Source organism: Pinus tabuliformis, chromosome 3_2, assembly GCF_031772625.1.
Source record: "Pinus tabuliformis cultivar Carrire ecotype Pingquan chromosome 3_2, CPIR1, whole genome shotgun sequence".
Taxonomy (NCBI): Eukaryota; Viridiplantae; Streptophyta; class Pinopsida; order Pinales; family Pinaceae; genus Pinus; species Pinus tabuliformis.
Genome location: NC_142302.1, coordinates 33,070,327 through 33,093,942, shown reverse-complemented (window position 1 = coordinate 33,093,942; position 23,616 = coordinate 33,070,327).

Sequence of the window (23,616 nt, the reverse complement as noted above, 5' to 3'; positions counted from 1 at the left end):
ACCATCACGTCCAATACCATGGACCGAGAACCATCGCATCCAAAAAAAAAACATGTGCGAAAATCATGCACAAAACCATAGGTGGGTCCGCCCAACCTAACATAGGGTCCAAAACCAAAATTTTCCGGGGGGTTATCCCGGACCCCATAAAGTGGAGTTATGGGTGCCCTTCAAACCCCTGTTAACTACATGGAAAGAATATAACACAACCCAATAGAGCTACGTGTTTTTTCCTTGAGGTTACATCCAAGGGATGAATCCAACTTTGTTAATGGATAATGATATCATTATTGAATTGTAATGCTTGAAAATATATGCAATTTTCCAAGACTCTAAATGCTAAAAACATATGAGGAAACCCTTATCTCTTCTTCCACAATGATATGGACAATATTCTAGGATTCTCAACCCTTTCTGACTCTAGCACTTTCATTGGACTTAATCCTACCGTTTTCATTCTTGTTTCTTTTTTACAAATGAAATATTTTCCTTATGAATGTTTTTGGAATCTAACAATTTACAATTTAACTTTATCGGGTGAATTTTCTCCATCTTAAACTCATTTATTTTAATATTTGGCATGTGATAACTGAGACTCACTTGTTTATATTTGCTCAATTTTATTTATTTGTAGAAAAACAAATTATGTTGCTTAACTTTATTGGATTATGTCCCCTTTCTTTCCCTCTTTCCTTGTCCCCTATCTAAGAGTTTCCCATTTCATAGTTTTTCCACCATTCATCTCAAGCCATGTTGTATTCTTCGTTCATTTTTTCCTCTCCTTGGCCAGTTGATTGTCGTACCATCCCCATACTTTTTTTCCACAATTTGATCCATCCCACCCTTTCTTTGCATCCTTACAAATACACAATTAAATGAAAAATGAGAGGAGCATGACATTGATGAAGGTCCAAAGTGTTATTCAAGTAGCCATGCCCTATTGTAAGATATTCAATTACATTGATGGTAAGTAGTGTGGTGTAGCATCCCTACTCTGCTCTGTGCAGATGGATGATATTCCTTTTAATAGAGTTGAAGGAAACAAATTATTATGAGCTCCCTAAACTTTATCATTACCTATCCCTTTGACAGAATATTTATTTCCTAACTACTAAGAAAATCGTCCTATAAGCAAGTGTTCTCACATGAAGAATATACATTTTGTATGGATGTCTTCAAACTAACTGCGTAGAAATTTATAGTTCAGATTTAGCCATTTTGTCCATCTTAAACTCGCTTTTCTCATCTATTTTCATATTTAGCATTTGAGTGAAACTCAAGAAAGTATTCTTCATATATGTTCAATCTTATTATCTTTGCATATAAACAGATAAATAAATTCCTCATTTTATCTTCCCATTTACCTTCCAAGAACAGTTGAATTAGCTTATTCTACTAAATAAATTCATGTGAACATAGTTTCCAAGCATGAATTTCTCTTATCATTTCTCCTTAGTAAATTGATATTGAATAAAAAAATTATGCGAGAATAAAACAGTTGAATATTTCTTTCACATTTCACCTCTTCTCAAACTCAATGTCTCTTCTTTATATGAGTTTCTTCTCTTGAGGTTAATTCTTCTACTGCCAATTACAATCAGTCTACGACCTAAGACAACCAAGTCGAACAAGATTATAGACACAACTTGTGAAGAACATAAAACAATATATGACCAAATTGAGTTAAATATATTTCACATTGTAGCTAAGTTTAAGGGTAGTGGTAAGTTGTATGCAAAGACACCCTCACTAACGCCAATCAATGAAGAGATTTTAAATTTAAATAATAGGTGTAATATTTCTTGAATAAAGCTAATAAATTTCAGAGTAGTCATTTAAGTAACAATACATAGATAAGCCTCGAAAATCTTTCGAGCCAGTAAAAGACAAATAATTTACTCAATGAAAATTTCAAGAGAAATATGAAGCTTAAACTCTGAAACATGGACTTTGTACACATCCAACCTGCAACAAATATATAAAGTTAGGTAGTAATTGAGAGCCTTGATAGATCATAATATTTTCTTGTACAGTTAATCCAACAGAGCAACATTTCTTTGATCTCCCCACGATGCAAAATTTGGATGCTATTATCAAAGGGTTTCTAATTCTCTTGAATATTTGGTAGGTTTCAGCGAGTCTGTAACAAACATGGTTCATATACTCATAAATATTTAGAATATCTGGAATATGGTAATATCCATAATAGGACAAGTAATATTTACATATAAGTAACATCTATATATAAGAATGTTGAATGTATAAGGCATATCATTAGTTCCAAATAAGTGTTGAAATTTGATTTCAAGTTGAATTTCTGACCTTAGTAATTACTTGTGAGAGAATTATTATTCTCTTAACATTCTTTATTCTTCGTCAAACAATTATACTTTAAAAAAATTATTTGTAAGAGATTAATAATTTCTATGGTTTTTAGAAAATATGGATGAGTGTTAGGATCCGAAGATATTGGGGTTGTCTTGGTTTTTGAAATGGATATTTTTCAGAACGTAAATAAACATGAAAGAAGAAATTCAAGTGGGTACATTTGGTCAAATACCTTGCAAGGGTGTGTAAATGACATAAATTTAGAAACAATTCCAAAATTCCATTTTTTGTCATATTTGATATTGTTGGTGGGTATGCGGAGATAACATGCGAAAAGGATACTATTGGGTACAACTAGCTATGAACCAATAGTGGAAATGATAATAACCTGGATTTATATATTGCTTTTAACACCAAATTTACATCACGATAAAAATATGAATATCCCATTAAGTATGACCTAAAGATGATTCAAAGAATCTCACCTTTAGCCTAAGTACATGGCAGAGTAATTTCTGAGGTGTAAAGTTTTATTAGAGGCATTGTTTGTTTGTTTTGGTTAGAAAAGGGTTTTCTCTTGGTTTTATGTGACTTTCAATTTATCATTTGTAGCATGTTGAGAAATGGGAAAGAATAACGTGTGACATTTATTTTGCAGAAATTGATGTTGAATGAAAGGATATAGAGTTTAACCAAGCTACAATCTTCTTTGGTAAAGGCAGAGGAACATCTTAAAAATATGCCTAAGAATACACCATATACAAATTTTGAACACAAGTAATATATGGTTTTTCTTTTGCATATATGTTCTTTTTCCTACCACATTAAGGTCGATTTTTCTATTGTCCTACTTGATTGATACCTTCTCATGACAGGAAAACTTTAAATATTAATTAATATGTTGAAACAAATCAAATTCAAAGTTTATAGATATAAAAGATAAAAAAATTTGCCAATGCCTTCGTTTCAATGTTACTTGATTCTGGCGTGGGCAGGTTATAAGAAATGAGATTGAAAATAGGATGGGGAGACAATGTAGAGCATGTCTTGGATATGATTCATTTAATGTTGGAGATCCTTTAGGCATCTGCACCATCAACTTTGGAAATGTTTCTAGTAGGGATTCCTATGATATTTAATGTTTTGATTCTTTCACCTTGTGGTTATCTTGGGAAAAAAAAGTTAGGAATGTTAGACAAGACATAGGTGGACAGTTAAACAAATATTTTATAATTGCAATTTCCATTCAATGATATCCGGTCTTTATTATTTGATTGTATTTTGAACGTTTCCTTTGATTTTATTTTGTTTTTTAACCATGAAATTGAAAATACTTGGTATCATATCCATTTAAACATCCAAATCTTGAATATGAGATTAGTATTACATGATATTAATTGAAATCCTTTTAGCTATTTTGTGTTAAGAAAATTTCATGACTATTAGAAAAGTTTACTTTCATGTTGTTATTTGAGCACAGGTTGTCTATATACTTGACCAAGTTCATGCGTTAGAGAATGAAATGTGTCATGAATAAAACGACAAGGATTAGACATCACACCTTAGATTATTTGTTTTCACAAGTTATCTACAGTATGAGCTTTTTAGCATGTAACTTAGTTGGCTTGATTGTGCATAAGATTTCTCTAAAGGTTGAATACTAAGTTACTAAGTTGTTCTTTTCTATGGTGACGTTTTAATTTCTTTGTTTATACAGGTCATTTAACCACATAGTGTCCACTATCCAGCCCAACTGAAGAAAAATTGTTCGAGTTTCTTGCTTTTATGGAGAAAAATGGCATTGACATTGTTGATGTTGAGGTATATGTCGTATAAATCTTTTATAATCTAGTTTATTTTATATTCCAATATTCATCGTATTTCATGTCTTATACTCTACATTGTATATTCTTTCATTTTCAAGAGAGGAACTCAATATTAATGGTAAGAAGAAATAATTGAAGAAAGAGGAGAACAATAACACTAGAGCAACAAATGCAAAAAGAGAAAGAAGAGAACTAGTCTAGTCATACCCTTAGAGCCAATATCTCACATAAGACACAGAGATAGAGATTGATGGTCAAGTCTTCAAAGTTGGTGAACTCATAGTGATAATGTTTTTAAGTGATGAAACAATATTTCATGTCTATAAAATTGTATTCCAACCAATATTAAATTTGAAACTCATATTGTAATACTTGACATATTATATAATATAATTTATGGTTGAAATTATTTATAGTTGCACGTGATATTTTTTAGTATTGTAATTAACATATGTAACTTTGTGTTTTCATACTAGATGAATATGCACATTGTATGACATTTTTTTTTTATTTAGTCGCAAAATCATACTAATTAATTTGTGTTGATTAATAATGAACACATAAAATCAATCTAAAACTACTAAATTAATCGTTTATGTAATGAATATGAAACTACCAAAAAATATAAATGACTACTACAAATGATAATTTTTTTATTAAAAATGATGACTAAATTTTGCAGTAATACAACTATTAGTAGCTAATTTACACTATCTTATAACATGACCAAAATGTAGTCATATTCCTTTAGTCATTAATTGGTTTCAAATGGTGGTTAAAATTTGCATATATATGACTATTAGTAGCTAATTTACAGTATCTTATAACATGACCAACATTTTGGTCATATTTCTCTGGTCATTAATTGGTTTTCTTAGACGATCATATAGTAATATATTTTGTTGTATATTTGGTCATTAATTGTGGCAATTAATGACTAAATTAATGACCAAATTTATTACTAAATATACTACTAGATGATAAAATTGAGACAACTAATTAATGACTAAGCTAAAAATGACTAAAAGTTGGTCACATTATAAGATATTGTAAATTAGCTACTATTAGTCACCAACTGAAAAATGGTCGTTTATATGCAAATTTTAGCCATTTTTTTAGTAACTAATTAGCCATTTTCTACTAGTGGTTTAATTGTTACTGTACTATTTCTTTCAAATATATTATAGTAGATAGATTGGGTATTGGGGAATTCATAGTAATGTGGGGGGGGAGGCCATATGAGATTCCACCTTCACATGGTTGGCCTTGTCCAATAGAGAATATATTATTCTTGAAACAAATAAAAGCTCATTTAGGTTTATACCATCATCTCCAATTTTAAATTTGTTTTGTATAATAATTTCCAAGGTTTTCCATTTACTAATTATTGGAAATTATGGTTTGACCCCACAAAGAGTAGCTTGTGAATGGGGCCAAACACAAACCTACATCTAAATTACTAATTTGTAGAGTTCATAAATGAAAAGCATAAGTTCAAATCAAAATGACATCACAAACCTATGTATAAGTCATCATCATTGTCATCGTATATTTTTCATAAACATCATCATTAACATCATCATTGTCCCCATTGTCACCATCATCATCATCATCCTTGTCATAATCAACATCAATGTCCTCGTCATTTTCATCATATCATTATCACTTTCATAATCATCATCGTCATCATCGTCATCATCAAAATTTCATCAACATCATTATCAAAATCATCATCATCACCCTATAATCACATATATATCTTCATCACAGTCATCATTTCACTCATCATCCATGTCATTGCCATCATCATCATCAACATCGCCATCATCATCATCATTTTTGTTGTCATTTTCATCATCATTATAATCACCATCATATTTTTATCTTCATCAATAGCATCATTAGTGTCATCATCGTCATCATCGTCGTCATCATCATCACCATCATTATCATCATCATTGTCATCATCGTCGTAATTGTTGTCATCATCATCATCATCATTGTCATCACCCTCATCATTATCATCTTTGTCTTCATCATTTTCATTATTTTCATCATAATTTGAATCATCATCATCACCATCATTTTTTTCATCATCATCATCGTCATATTTTCCATCAATATCATCATTAACATCATCGCCATTGTCATCATCGTCATCGTCATCATTATCATAATCATCATCATCATCATCATCATCATCATCATCATCATCATCATCAATGCCATCATCATCATTGTCTTCATCACCAACAACATCATTGTTGTCGTTGTTGTCATCATCATCATTGTCATCACCCTCATCATTCTCATCTTCATCTTCATCATTAATTAATGTAATCATCATTTGAATTTCCATCATCATCATCATTAATGTCATCATCATCATCTTTGTCTTCATCGTCATCATTGTCATCATCTTTGTCATCTTGATCAACAATTTTTCTTTCAAATATATTATAATAGATAAATTGCTTATTGGGGAATTGAGAGTGATGTGGGGGGGGAGGGGCCATATGAGCTTCCACCTTCACATGGTTGACCTTGTTCCACCAAATTAAATGAATAAACTATATATTATACAAATAGACATGGTTCATTGTCACGACATGACAAAGATAAAGAGAAAATGTAAAAATAGTAATAGATAGGACAATAAGAATAGCACATTCAAGAAACCCTAAGGCTAACTACTGATAAAAAATTATTAAAAATATATGATGAATAAGGTTATATAATTATATTAATGTTTATTAAAATTAATAATAATGTTTTATTAAATTAATGTAGTAATAATATATGTATTAATGTAATCCTCAAATTGACCCCTTATGGGGGTGGATAATGCAAGGTTTTCAAGAGTTGTTCTTGGCATCCCTCCAGACCCTCCATGCCTGTAATAAGAAGGTAGGTTGCATGGAAGGACATGCAACATCAAGCCCGTATGAAACCACCCATCGATGCTTGGGAGAATTTATGTTAAGGCAGGTGGCAGAAAGCTCTCAAATGATGGATGATGGGTTTTGTAACGATGTTATGGCAATGGTGGTTCGAGGTGAGTGATTCAGACTGGCATTTTAAGCGAACCTCTTGGCTCTTTGGTGGTTATTCGGGATTTGAAGGGGCAATGTGCTACACCTTGGAATATGACAGGGGCGACACAATCTTGTAGAAGAGATCCCTTTGCCCTTCATCTTTCTATTTATTTTTGTATTCTGTGTGGTGTCCTCTAGATTGGTTGAGTTTCCTAAGGCCAAACTTCCATTTCCTCTCACTTGGTAATTTGTATGAGTTTTGATTTATTGTAGTGTCCTTTCTTGGGAGCATTATTGAATTATGGCAAAGTGTGAATAGGGAATTGGGTAGTAATCTCTCCCAATTGAGTCTCATTTCCTTGGGTATGTGTTATATGTGACTCTTCGGCCCATTGGTGCATTGGTGTGTGACCTCTAGAGGGTATTTGTTTACAAGTGTATGAGCCCTTTTGTGGTGGTGTACTCTGTAAGAGCCAAACCATTGGTTGGTGGCGATAATTCATGGTGAAAGGGGTTCAAATTTGGAGAGCATTGTGCTTGGTGGTTGGAAACTATTACAGTCATGGCTAAGTCTAGGGTGGGATCCAGACCCATTGGCAGAGTATGTGAAGGGTGGTCATAGTCGAATGGGTGTTAAGGAGGGTCCAGGAGTCTAAAGGAGGCATGAGTTTGAAGTAGGAAGTAGTCATTCACCATGGTGAGGAGTGAATAGAGAGGAAACGTGGGGTAAGAAACTGATGCACATCCCTTTGATTTTCCAAGGCATGGCTTCATGTCACAACTCCCATCTGGTTGTTAGCACCAATGGAATTGTCGTGGAAACCGGACCTCGACGTTGATACCAGAAAAAGGATGATGCGAGGTTGAGCATGGTTGTAAAGGGAGGCACATTGGACCCTCGTCGAGGTTGTCTTCCAACCTAGAGGAAGAGCGACAAGTCCTCTCGTGCAACTCCATCACCACCGAGGTAGTCAGCGAAAATGAAAATGGATACCTATGATAAAAATCGTCGTGAGGAACATGAGGCAGTGATGGTGGCCTTGTCCCAAATTCAATATTTCTAGTGTCAATTACATGAGTAAGTGGTGGTGGTATGGCATGGGAATATGTGCATTCTATACAAATTGGAGTAACTTGAGGCCTATCTAGCTCACATAGATCGACACGTCTGTTTCCCTTTTCTCTCTCCCCCTCCCCAGAGGATGGGGCTAGACAACCTAGCCTCTGCCAAATTTGACGATTGAGTATGTATTTTGGTATTTTGTTTATTCTATCAATATTTTGGAATTTTTTTCCCTTACGGTTATGGTTGGCTAGCCTATGTCTATTTTTGAATGTTTATTTTGGTCTGGTGGAAATGATTAACAAACCTGACCAAGGTTAGACCAATAGGATATTAAGAAATAGCCATGTAAATATTTACATTTGCAGTTAATAGAAAGTTTCAACTTACAAAAAAAATGTAATCCTCAAATTGTAATACTAATTTAAACCCCTCTAATCAATGTATATATATATATATATATATATATATATATATATATATATATATATATATATATATATATATATATATATATATATATATATATATATATATATATATATGTATATTTAGTGAGATTAATGAGAAAATGACCTAAATAGGGACTTAGCAAATGCAACTAGGGCGCCAGAAAAAGGGAGAAGCAAGGGGAAAAGAGGAGGGAGAAGGGAAGAAGAGTTTAGAAGAAGAGATAGAAGGAGAAGGAAGAGAGTGGGGGAAAATTAATAGAAGAGGGAGGGGAGTAAGAGGAGGAGAGGAAGAGTGGAATATGGGATATGTGAGAGCATAGAGTGGGAGGGAAGAATGGATAAGGGAAGGGATAATGAGGAAAAGGGGGTAAAAGTAGATATAGGGGACAAAGACAAGGAAGGAAGATAGGAGCCACAAGATGGTCTATGTGAGATCAAAATTAGTGGTTTTTGGTAAGAAAGGGGAGTCAATTACTATTGATCTCAAGGTCATTGTATATATTAATGTTGTTTTGGTGTTTATTTACTTCTATTTTAAAATTTATTTGATTAAACTTTGAAAATTAGAAAATATAGTTCAAAATATAATTTGTTATTGTTAAATTTTGGAAAGTTGGAATAACATTTATATAAACTTAAAATCAATACATAACTCATTCTAATAATATAGACCTATCGCATTAACTAATAAAAAAATTTGAACGTTAATGCATCAACCCCTATGTATAGGGACCTTGTTCCACTACATAATTTAGTAATAACACCTAAGAAACACTAAAATGAGGTGCAAATGAGGTAGAATGTGCATGTATGCATGTTTCCATTTATTAATATTCATATCTTAACAAAAAAATATTTTGTGTTGGTTTGCACAATGTAATAATAGTGGATATTCGCTAGTTATAAAGCTCACACAAGGTGAGAGTGGACACCAAAAGCATCACTAAATTTGTGGGTGATGTTATCATTAGAATCAAGGAATGGTACTAAAACTATAAATGATGTTAATATTGCAATGAGGAAAAACATTATCACATGCATCAACCTAAGGATTTACACAATGCAAGGAAATAAAATGGCTAATAATGTTTGTACTGAAGTGATGGAATAACACCAAGACCATTAACTATGTCATTACAAACATTGAAATTTTTAATAATGTTGGTACTAGAGTGAGGACATGGGATCCAAACTATTGATGACATTAGTATTGAAGCAAGGGAGGAATATATTATCAAAAGGGAGGATCCTATCACATTAAATTGAGGAGCCACTTTCACAATGCAAGGCACCAAAATTGTCTCTTCCTCTCACTCTCTCACCTTTCTCTCTGTCTCTCCCCCCTTCTATCTCTCTTCCCTCCTACTCTTCTCTCTCCCTCTCTCTCCATCTTCCTTATCAATCACTTTCTCTCTCTCTCCATTTTTCTCTCTCTATGTCTTTCTTTTTACCTCCCTCTCTCCCCCCTCCAACTCCATCTCTTTCTCCCCCTCCCTCTCTAATTCTCTCTCCCCATTCCTCTCCCACCTCCCTCTAGCTCTCCCCCTTCTCTCTCTCTCTCTCTCTCTCTCTCTCTCTCTCTCTCTCTCTTTGCCCTCGAACTCCATCGCTAAATGCCTCCTTCTCTTCTTATCCCCCCCCCTCTCTCCATCTCTCCCTTGCTACTCCCTCTCTCTCTCCATCTCTCCCTTGTAACTCCTTCTCTCTCTCTCCATCTCTCCCTTGTCACTCCCTCTCTCTCTCTCTCCATCTCTCCCTTGTCGCTCCCTCTCTCTCTCTCCACTTTTCTCTCTATATGTATTTCTTCTTCCCTACCTATCTCCCCCTTCAAATCCATCTCTTTGTCCCTCCCTCTCTCCTCCTCTCTCTCAAGTCCTCTCTCTCGTCCTTCCTCTCTCTCCATTTCTCTCTTACCTCCCTATCTCTCCTTCCATGTCTCTCCCTCTCTCTGCCCTCCAACCTTATTGGTATCCCCCTCCCTCTCTCCTTCTCTCTCTCCCCCTCTCCCCCCTCAATATTTTTGTTTCGCTCTCTCTCTCATACCCTTCTATCCCTCTCTCACTACTCTTCTTTTCTCTCTCTTCATCCCTTCTCTGCCCTCTCCTTCTCTCCTCTCCCCTCTCTTTGTTATTCCCTCCATACATATCTAGGATTAGCATATATCATGAGATATTAAGATATATTATAATATAACAAATTTAATATTATATTAAATTTAATATGGTATACAAAAATTTAAATACAAAATACAAAATTAAAAATTAAAAAAAAAAAAAAAAAAAAAAAAGAAAAGTTAAAAAAAAACAATTAAAACACATGAATACATAAACGTGTGAACCTTTAACTCAATATAACAAAACAAAAATCTTGATCCCCTGCTAGCCTCCTACATCATGCGCCTTCATTTTCCTCCACCAACGAGTTGCATGAGGTGATCACTGCAAGGGTGTTTCAAAAGTAATTGCAAGGACATGTGTACTTGATCTGAATCCACCATCATTAGCAAAGGCTAGAGTTGAAGAAACAATACCAGGAGAAAAGGTAGAGACACCACTACCAAAAAAAGGTATGAAAACAAGGGTAGAAGCACAGATCATGAGAGAGTGCCTACATTTATAGTGTGAGGACCTAAGGAAGATAAAATCAAGAGGATAGAGACCCACAAACAATTAGTTGTAGAGAGAAAAGATTCAACCCCACCAACGCATCCAAGGAGAGACAAGGGAGCCGCACAATGCCTTATGTAAGCTTAAATTGCCCCATTTTTTCTAAAGTTCCCCCTAGTTACTAACCTCTCTAGCTACCTTGAAAACCCTTCATTCAAACCTTATATACCTATGTAGAGCCTTGATAAGGCATGAGCCTTTTTCTTTCTTCTTTGTTCAACAAGATAGAACCAAAGCCTTGAATAGGGTTCAATTTTTTTGCAAAATGTCAACCCTTTTTCAAACTGAAAGGGTCACAATAGACTTCGGTCTTTGAGAGACAATATGACAGTGAATCAACTCCTCATTCCAATCTTCACTATTATTGTATGTCTTTCTCAAAGTAGTTCTTGGTTGTGAAATTGCATCAAGAAACCAACTCAACCAACTTTAGGTTCAAGATGGCCCTCGAATCCGACGAGGCTACCTCAAGTGTTATGAGGATTTTATGTTGCTCACTATCATTGAACAACAGCCTATGAAGCATAATGGCTGGATCCATGGTTCGTTTTATAGGTGGTTTTTGATGAGTCACAAATCCCTACATAACAAATAAAGTCCTCTCTTTCATAGTTCTGATCAAAGTGTTAGCGTTTCAACTATGACAGAATAACATAGAATGAAAGGTTTTGGTAGAGGAATAGAAGAGAAATTAAATAGTCTAGCATCCTCCCTTAATACCTAATTATCTAACAATAGCATAAACATATAGATGAACCTCTATAGTGAACAAAAATGCATCTAAGCATAGCATAGAAGCAATAATCTAGTGATTTTTGGGTGGCCAATCAAACAGGTTGTTCAATATTTTACTCAATGTAAAACATAACTTTTCTAGGGATTTTGAGAAGGCTGATACTTAGCCTAACCCTTCCCAATGTCCTACACTATCTTAAATATATGTGGAAATAAATTATGAAGGCACAAGAAAAGACATACATGTGTAGAAGTTTTATCAATGAATTAAAGCTAGAAACCCTTCAATTAAAACTCTGTAATTCAGATTTCACACAAATTGTAGTATCTATGGGCTCAAATTCCAACCCTTTTACAATTAAAATTAAAGAATAATAGATAATTATCATCCTCAAGTAGTTACAAGCTATGAGGAATAAAATCTTGTTGAAAAATGCAGCAAGAAATTTTCAATTTGATTTTGACTTGATTAAATTGAGAAAATTTGAATTTCCACATCAGCAGACAACTTGGATGTAGTTAATTGAGGTGACATGGCTCTTGTCACTCAGTTAACTCAGTAAATTTGAGTTAGAGGAGTTAGAGTTTAGTTAAGCATGTGTGATTTCTAATTTGTAGCAATCAAAGGTCAGTTATTTCAAGTTGTTTTCAATTAAACTAGTTTTAATTGTTGCAGGAACTAGTGGAAGGTCAGTTGTGCAGTGGGACTTCAGTCAAACTCAGTGATCATCTAGTTAACTGATCGGTTAGCCAAAAATTTCTAGTGCATGTAGATAATTTGAGTTCCCTATTTTTGGTTATTGGGTGTGTCTTATACTATTTCCACGATTAATCACATTCATGGGGGGAGTCACAAGGGGGCAACAACCCCCCAAGTTGTTGTGTCGGGTGCAACAGCGAGGTCACTAGGGGGTGCAGCCCCCCCTATCATGGGGTTTCAGGGTGGGCGGTAGCCCCCCTATACGGGGTCAAGGGGAGGGCCCCGGGAAATTTTTTTGGAACCCTATTTTAGGTGGGCGGACCTACCTATGGTTTTGTGCATGGGTTTTGCACATGGTTTTGGGCATGATGGTTTTCTGCCCATGGTATTTTGTAGACCGGGTCAAGGGAAATAAAATTATGTTATAATACAGGTTTAATGGATTGGGGTTTATGAATTTTGTGGCATGTATATAGATATGTATTGTAACATTGAAAGGAACATAATGAACAATAAATCTGGTAGTCCCGTTTTGGGATCCAGGGGAAAATATATGTGTATTTATTTTGTGCTTCTCACCTTTGTATATTTTTTGTTTTTAAGAATTCATTTATAGGTAATTTATGTAAAGGGTCAAAACCTACATTTGGTACCAGAGTTGTTTCGGCTTCAAGGGTACACCTTTGTTGCTGAGGGTTTTACTCATACCTGTGGTAGAACTTGTTCAGTGGGAGATCTATAGGATTGCTTCTTGTGGTGAAAGAAGATGGCGAGTAGTGGAAAGATAAAGATCGAGAAATTTAATGCTCAGAGTTTTGAGTTATGGAAGATCAAGATGGAGGATCTATTGGTGGATAAATATTAGTGGATCGTGGTAGATCCAAGTACTAAACCAATGGCAATGTCAGCTGAAGACTGGGCGAAGTTAGATTTGAAGGCAAAGAGCACACTATGGTTTTGTATCTCAGATTCAGTATTGTTGAATGTATCAGGGGAAGCTATGATGAAGGATTTGTGGGTCAAGTTAGGGACATTGTGCGAATCTAAGTCTCTGGTGAAAAAATAGTTCCTTCTGAAAAAGTCGTATAACTTGAGGATGAAGGATGGAGACTCGGTGATAGAGCATATGAATGCCTTTCATAATATGGTAAGCCAATTGTTATTTGTTGATATTACAATTTCAGATGAAGATAAGTGCATCAGCTTCTTGTGTTCTCTATCAGATTCATGGGATAGTCTAGTTGTTGCAATAGGTAGCAATACAACTACCTTGAATTTGAATGAAATAGTCTCATCCTTACTATTGGAGGAGATGAGATGGAAAATATGGAGAGCCAAAATGGATATTCCTTATCTATACGAGGACAATCCCAAAACATAAACAAAAATAAGTCCTCAAGTGGGAGATCTAAATCTAGAGGGAGATATAAATCTCCAGGAAAACCTCGAAAGGTGTGTTGGAAATATAGAAAGGAAGGGCACTTCAAAAAGGATTGTAGATCTAAAGCTCCTGAGAAAGGAAAGGGATATAATTATGCTCCTTCTGTAGAGGCAAAAATCACCTTAGATAAAGGTGGGGATGTGTACTCGGCTTCTTCTTCTTCAAGTACACATGTAGATCATGAGACATGTTTGATTGACTCAGGTGCATCCTTTCACTTCACTCCCAATAGGGATTCATTCTGTGACTATGAGAAATATGATGGTGGTGATGTGTTCTTAGGGGATGACAGGAAGCCTAGAATTGTCAAACGTGGAAAAGTCAAGATGAAGTTGCAAGGTGGAAGGATTAGAACACTTCTGAGTCTTCTGCATATCCCTGCATTGGCCAGAAATCTTATTTCTGTAATAAAGATGGATGATGTAGGTGTAAGAACAGTGTTCGAGAAAGATACTTGCAAGATGGTTTAGGAAGCAATGGTACAGATGTGTGGATTTCATATTGGAACTCTGTACAAGCTTTTGGGTAGTATTGTTATTGATGGGTGCAACAGTTATGTGGTCCCTGAAAGTGGAGCAGAAAATCTAGTGGTCTATGGAGAAAAAACCATGTTATGGCATCAAAGGCTTGGAAATATTGGACAGAAGGGCCTTCAAACACTACATGGTAATGGTATGATATAAGGTATGTCAAATTTCTCTCTGTATTTTGATTTTTGTTAACAATGTGTATATGGGAAGCATAATCGGGTGAGTTTCCCCTCTAGTGCTAAGAGGGTGGAAGGGATATTAAGCTTGTGCACAGTGATGTGCTTGGACTTGTGTCGGTTACATCACTAGGTGAGTTTGTGTGCTATGTATCATTTATAGATGACTTCTCAAGGAATACATAGATATGTTTCCTTAGGAATAAATCTGAAGTCTTTGACAAGTTTAAAGAATTTAAGGCTCTTGTGGAAAACCAAATATACAGAAAGATAAAGGTGTTGAGGACAGATAATGGTGGAGAGTTATGCAAGTAGGAATTTGAAGAGTTCTATAAGAAGTGTGCATGGCACGATAGAAGACTACTCCATACACACCTCAGCAAAATGGAGTTGCGGAAATAATGAACAGGATGTTGAAAAAAGCAAGAAGCATGCTTAGTGGTGTCGAGTTAGGACAAGAATTTTGGGTAGAGGCAGTGGAGACTGTATGTTACGTGGTTAATAGATCACCTTCATCAACGTTGGAGGATAAGACTCCACATGAAGTATGGACTGGTAAGAAACCCTATCTTTCACATTTGAGGGTATTTGGTTGTGATGCATATGTACATGTTCCAAAGGAGAAAAGAACCAAGTTGAATAGTAAATATGAAAGATGCATATTTATTGGGTATAACAATGGTTTAAAAGGTTATATGATTTGGAACCCAGAAACAAGGAAGGTTGTGTATATTGGAGATGTGGTGTTTAGAGAGGTGAAATATCTTATTAAACATGAAGTCCTACCAAAGGAACCTAAGAAGATAGAGTTTGAGCTAAAGGAGGAAGAATCATACTCTACAGTGGAATAGTAATCAGAAGATCAGTTCGAGAAAGAAGGTAGCCAAAAAGGTATAATCCATTTGCTTTTTGCTCAAATTTTTCTTTATCTATTACTGATGATGATCCCAAAACTGTTAGGGAGGCAGTAGATTCAAAGGATGGAAAACTTTGTAAAGAGACCATCATTGATGAAATGGCATCTTTGGACAAAAATGACGCTTGGTATCTAGTGGAGTTGTTGGCTGGAAGGAAACTCATTGGAAGAAAATGGGTGTTTAAGAAGAAGATGAATGTAGATGCAAGGTGGAGAAATACAAAGCTCGGTTGGTAGCAAAAGGTTATTCCCGAGTGCCAGGAATTGATTTTGGTGATATTGTTTCTCCTGTTGCCAAGGTATGTTCTATTAGATTACTTTTATATATTGTTGTTGCTTTTGATTTTGAGGTAGAACAGATGGAAGTGAAGACACAATTTCTTCACAGGGATCTGGAAGAAGAGATCTACATGAATCAACCTTAAGGCTTTGCGATGAAGGGAAAGAAATAACTTATATGCATGTTAAAAAATTCTATATATGGGTTAAAACAGTCACCAAGGATGTCGTATTAGAAATTTGATACATATATACAGGACATGGCTTCACCAGAAGTAAAGTGGATCATCGTGTCTATTTTAAATTAATTAGTAACCTTGTTATTTATCTGGCCTTGTATGTGGATGATATGTTGCTAATTGGAAATGACAAAGAACTTATCCAAGAGTTGAAGACCCAATTTCCCTCCAAATTCGACATGAAGGATCTTGGTGCTACAAACTATATTTTGGGAATGGAAATTAAATGAGATAAGGAAAAGAGGAAGCTCTGGTTAAATTAGAGGAAGTATGTTGAGACAATACGTCATGCAGGATAGTAAACTAGTGAAGGTTCCTATTCCTGTAGATGTAAATTTATTTGTTAAAGAGTGTCCCAAGACACAAGAAGAGAAAGAGGACATGTCTCCTGATCCATATGGAAATGCAGTTAGTATCCTGATGTATGCAATGGTCTGTACTAGACCAGACATTGCACATGCAGTGGGAGTATTAAGCAGGGTTATGTCAAAACCAAGGAAGGAGCATTGGACAACAATGAAGTGGGTTTTCAAGTATTTGCTTGGCACTAGTGATTATGGTATGTGCTACCAAGGAAGACCAGGTTTAGACATAGTTTTAGACGTCCATGGCTTTGTTGATGCAGACTGGGCTGGAGATTTGGATCGAAGAAGATCTACAAGTGGGTATGTGTTTAACCTATTTGGAGGTGTAGTTAGTTGGATGAGAAAGATACAATCTATAGTGGCACTTTCAACTATAGAGTCAGAATACATGGCAGCCACTCATGAAAGCAAGGAAGTAGTTTGGTTGCAGATTTTTTGTTCAAGTATGGGGTTAGTACAGTGAGCTATAGGGATAGAACGTGATAGCCAAAGAGCGTTTTCTTGGCAAATAACCCTGCTTATCATTCAAAGACAAAGTACATTGATGTTCAGTATGACTTTGTGAGGGATCTGGTTGAGGACAGAATGGTGTTGCTGGTAAAGGGGGACGCTTTGAAGAATTCTTCAAATGCATGGACGAACTCTGTGAGCACTGAGAATTTTTCTTGCTGTAGAGAACAATTAGTGTTGCAAGGCTGGACCAATGACTAAGCTCTCATGTGACCCTATGTGTGGAAAATAAAACAACAAGTGGGAGAATGTTGGGTGTGTGTTACATTCTTTCCACGATTAGTTGGATGTGCGAGGGGGCCACAAGGGGGCGATAGCCATTCCTATTTGTTGTACAGGGCACAACAGGGGAGTCACAGGGGAGGGGCGCAATCCCCCCTGTCGTGAATTTTCAGGGGGGCAGCAGCCCCCCTGTATGGGATCGAGGGCAGTACCCTGGGAAAATTGTTTTGGACCCTATATTAAGTGGGTAGACCTACCTATGGTTTTGTGCATGGGTTTTTCACATGGTTTTGGGCATGATAGTTTTTTTCCCATGTATTTTGTAGATCCAATCAAGGGAAATACGTTTATGTTCTAATATAGGGTTAATGGATAGGGGTTGATGAATGCTTTGGCATGTATATATATGTATTATAAAATTTAAACGAACATAATGAAAAATCAATCTAGTAGTCCAAGTTTTGGGATCCAGGAGAAACTATCCATGTATTTGTTTTGTGTTTCTCGCCATTGTATATTTTCTGTTTTTAAGAATTTGTTTCCAAATAGTTTCTATAAAGGGTTAAAACCTACAATGGTGTAGATTCTAAGGTAGTGTAACATTAGTTGTAGACTAGTATTGAGTGTATAGGTGTTGCATGCAGTTAGATGATCAACCTTGGGAATTAGGCAAGCATTTTATAGGAATTTCATAAATAATAGGGGCCTAATTTCTCAGGAATTGCACAAGGAAATAGGGGCTCAAGCAGAGGCATAAATGGAATAATTTTGGGTCAGATCTTCTTAGTGAGAAGAGAGATAGGTTATTCACTTGTAGGTTGAGCTCAGATTGAGCTAGCAATTGTAGTACATCTCCATTCATGAGATTAATGCAAGCACGCAAAGGGGTTTTTAGCAGATTTCTTTTCCTTGGAGAAATATTGTGTGCATGTGTGCTATTTCTCATTATATATTTTTTATTGATGTTCTAAATTGTGAATTGAATTATGTAGAGTAGTAGAGTAGGTTTGTGTCTTGTGATTTTAATTAAGACTTCATGAGCAGTTGAAAATATACACCATAATTATACATGGTATCAAAGCAAGATGCACTTTAGAGCAGGAATTTCGAAGTTGGTTCCAAGGAAGTTTAAATTTGCAGTTAATTGTAGCAGGATATTTTTAGAGTTGGGAAGATGGCCTTCAATGGGCTGATACTAGATCATGCCTCAGAAGGAAGCTCTAATTTAATTGCATGGAAGGATCACATGGAGGCTGTGTTGGATGACAACAAATTTCTAAAATACATTAAGACAGATGTTACCAAACCACAAGCATCGAATGCACAGAACCTAGCCCAATGGAAGAAATATGTAGCCAAGACAAGGAGAATAATCTTGGAGGGAGTGTGAGACCACATTGTCACAAATATCCATGGGAAAGAAACTCCCTACGCAATGTGGAAGGCACTGACAGATCTATTCTAGAATAACAACAACCATAGGAAATCGGTGCTTAGGGATAAACGTTGAAATATCAAGATTTAGAAGAATGACACTATTCAGCAATATCTTATCAGGTTCACACAAGTTCATGATGAGCTTGTAGGAGTTAGTGTTACTGTTTCAGATGATGACTTGGTAAGCCTAGCCCTTCTAGGTCTTCCCAAGAGCTGGCATAGCTACCAAGATTTGGTAAACGAGGGAGGAGAAATTACCGAATTGGGAACACTTATGGTTCAGTTTGGTACAGGAGGAAATAAGGCAAAATACCAGAGATGGAACTTCATCCAAAGGTGAGGATGAAGAAAATTTTGCATTGGTTGGAAAGGGAAAGAAGGAAAATGGGATGAAATCTTAAATCGAACCAAAATCCAACAAAGGGGGCAAGAAGAAATATTTGTCAAAAATTAAATGCTTCACAGTTTGAGCTTGACTTTATCCTTATCACATGCATGACTAGTAAAATGATGAGGAGCATGTGCTACCTGGACTCAGGTTCATTGTTCCACATGATAGGATGTAGAGAGTTTTTTAGTGACCTGGAGGAGAAATATCTCTATATGCATATCGAGTTGGGGGATGACGGAAGGTACATTGTGACCAGGATTAGTAAAATCACCTTTCAGAGGGGGTTGGGATCCCCTCTCAGACCCAACGATGTCATGTTTCTTCTAGACCTAAAGAAGAATCTAATATTTGTTGCAATTTTCAAAGATCGTAGTTATGATGTGATCTTTAGCAAAGGGAAATCATTCCTAAGACACATAGAAATGGGACAAGTGAAGCAAATTGGGGTTCATATCAAGAACTTGTATAAGCTATATGTGGAAGATTATGTTGCATTAAGCATTGATCCAGGACGATTCTCCAATTTCTACAAATCTAAAGGTTTCAACTATTCTCGGAAGGAACGCCAAGCAGTGGGTCCTATCGTTCTGAAACCGACACTATTTTCGGTTTCTCATTTGGTATTCAAATGAATAAGGAATCGTCCATGAAATTTTAGATGCCGAAGGGGGCCTTGTTGTCCATGTGGCATTTTTTCAGTTCAATGTGGCATAAACTTCATCTCCAGGTTCATTTTTCAGTTGTAGGTGAATGGTGAAAAATTCAAGTTTTGGGTGCATTAATGATTTGGGCACATTTGAATTTGGTGCAAAAATCTTATAAGCTTATGGTCTAGAAAAAAATTGCAATAAGTTACATGGTTGGGAACTATGGAACAAAATATGGTGCACATTTTATTAAACCTGAGATGCAAACCTATGGTGAGCACATATATTCAAAACCTATGGTATGAAACCTAAGGATCATATATATAACCATGGTGTTAACGAAACCTAGCGCAAAAGTGACATGTCAAATGTTTAAGCGGATGTTACAAAACCTATGGCATAATCAATGGTATAATGTAGATGAAGTCACATTGCGTATTTGGTTTCAAAACAATGTATTAAAAACTATGCAAATGGAAGAGATACAAAAAAGTTAAAAAGGTTCATGGTGGATCAAAGTCCAAGAGCAATTGGAAACCAATTGGCATGAAGGCGACAGGGTACCGTGGCGGAGTTTGAAGCCACCAAGAAGTAATCATCAGAGAGTGTGATGACCTATCAAGGCACGATGCCATGTGGAATCATTGGATTCTGTTGAAGTCAAAAAATTGAATACAAAGATTATATATGGTTTGAACATTGGGTAAATGTTTGAAGGTTTGTTATGTAAAACTTTGTATAAACACGCTGGATTGTAAGGTTTTGTTTAAACATATGCCATGTTGTATGTTGATTGGCACTCCAAAAAAACTTTGGATAAAGTTTTGAGTTAATGTATTTAATATGTAAAACAAACCATGGCGTGGTCCAATCAAATCGTATCCTATAGTTTTAAAACACTATATTGGATACATGCCAAAACACCAAATGATATTATTATGCAACCATAGCATTGTTATACTAACCCCAAAAAAAATCCTATGTTTAGCCCGGGAGGTTCGACCTTGGAACCTGCCCAAGGCTTATTAAAATTCTTAACCAATGCACTAGTGGTAGGGAGATAAATAGTGAATTGCATAATAGGGGTGTTAGTCTCGACAGTTTTCCTTCATGTAAGCACAACTTGGCCATCCTTGAGCCAAATTGAGCATAGAGATAGGTGTTGGAAAGCTGAGACTGAGGGATTTCTTTCTACGGTAACTACCATTTCCTGTGAGCATGGATCAGTTGGTGAAATTTGATGTAAAGAAAATCTTTGGATCATTCCTAGTAAAAATAGACGCCCTCTTGGAAACAAACCCGGAGATGTAGTCCAGGAGGGATGAACTTCGTCAACAATTTGTTGAGTTTTCTCCTTCTCTTTATGTTGTTCTATTATTTGTTTCTCTCAAGTTATGTTTATGGCGTATCAATAATTAATTTGCCTCTTTCATTCACACTTATGAAACCTTAGTTAATGTTGATAAAATTGCACAAATAATCAATCCTCTAAGATTCTAGATCAAGCACTAAGGTGGAGAAAGTGAAGATCTGTGATGTTAATGAAGTTTGGCATAGAATACTTGACCATTTTCATCATGATGCCTTGAATATTATGCAAAAAATAAACATTGGCCTCCATAAAGGATCACTTGAGTAGCAGGATGTATGCAAAGGATGTAACTTGCGAAAGTACTCAAAATCCACATTCTATGATTGGGACAACAAAGAACATACAGTCTTGGAAAGGATCCTATCTGATGCCTGTGGACCTTTCTTGATAGCCTCCACTGCTAGACACAAATATTTTGTTACTTTTATTAACGACTTCTCAAGGAGTGATGGATATTCTTCATGCGTAAGAAAGATGAGACATTCTCCAAGTTCGTAGAATTAGAGGCATTGGTTGAGAAATAAACTGACAAGAAGGTGAATCCTATCAAGAGTGATAATGGAGGTGAGTATGTGTTGAATGAATTCAATAATTTCTATGCGAAAGAAGGCATTCGACGAGAGTTGACAACACCCCACAACCCACAACAAAATGGGGTGGCTAAGAGAAAGAAACGTAGAATTTTCAGAGCTACATGAGCTATCTTACATGACCAATGCCTATCACTGCATTTGTGGGTAGAGGCGTTATTGGGACAAGGTCCCCTACAGTCAAGTTTTGGGGCAAAAGCCCAAGTTTTGTCATAAAGAATGTAAATTCTCTACACGATGTGATCACGGAGCGCGTAGATAGTAAAGTTTCATAAAGAGTTTTACCCTTCTTTTATGTAAGTTGTGTCAGCTTGTATAGATCTACCCATGGTCCGCAGACCATGGGATTGTATAAAAAGGAGAGTCTTAAAGAGTCTAAGGCAAGATACATATCAAGGAAGATGAATGTAACGGGTTAGTAAAAGAAGAGTGAAGAAGTCTTAAGAGTAGAAAAGGAGGCTCTGAAGCTGTGTGCATATAGGCCTATAGTAGAGTCTACAACTGAATGCGCGGACCCCTGCAGCTGAGTGTGCAGGGACGTCTTGAGTCTATAAGAAGAACTGAAGTATTAATAAAGATATTATTCCAACAATTTTTGTGTTTCAGCTATTTATTTCTGTTATGAATTAATGTGCTAGTATGTTATGATGAATGATAGGTTTATGAATTAATATTGTATTGATGCGCGATTTTATATGATTTATATTCTCATACGAACGCAAGTAATAATAATTATTTACGCAAAGAATATCTTGTTTCATGTTAAAGTTCTTGAACACTTAAGCCGATCTGGGTAAATACGAAGTTAGACATAATCACAGAGGCGCCTAAGTGGTTTATTCACATGTTTAGGGTCCACGAAAGACAGTCGTAGACCTTCGCGGAGGTATAGAATCTTATTAAGGGAATTTATATCGATAAGCCCTAAGGTATTATCAATCTGCGTGAATGTAGGTTTAGGGCATAAAATGACATCACGCTCATCTCTGGGTGCGGAAACTTGGTTCTAGCATCCCCCCATACTACTTCGAGTGAGACTTCAATCCACGCTTCGTGGGTTGATGCCGAAAGGGCTAGTAGTGTAGGGATTTGTTTGGCAAACTTAACTCTGAACCTGGGTCAGGACCTACCAAGCCAACAAATGGTTCTGTTATCGAGACCGAGATATGCATAAATAAATGTGCGATGTCACATCACTGGAATCCAACAAAGAAAGAAATTGAGGAGTGATTGGATAGGAAGATCCACGAATTCACAGCACAAGAAAACAAAAATCCACAATTGACGAAATAACAATGGTTGGACAGGTATATGCACACAAAAATACACGAAATTTTCTTTTGTTCCTTCTCGATCGAGCTATATGAGTGGATCACTAAATTGGCAGACAATCAGGGAAGGTGGAGGCTTGATGGTCTAATAGTGTGGACCTCGGAGCTAGTGCAGAGATTGGAAGCCTCTGAAGATAAGATCGCATGTGTTGTCGAACACTGGCTTGATCGTGTCATAGGAGGATTTGTGATATAATTCACTGTCGATACTTCGGTTAGCTATAGCAAAGTAGAGAGATGCTTCTCCAAGGCACTGCGAGGTAAGTATTTAAGATCTTTGAATACTTGGATTAAAATTCTCTTGTGTGAAAAGAAGTTATGCAATTACCTTGGTGTTTGGAGCTACGCAAAGTGGAAATTTATTC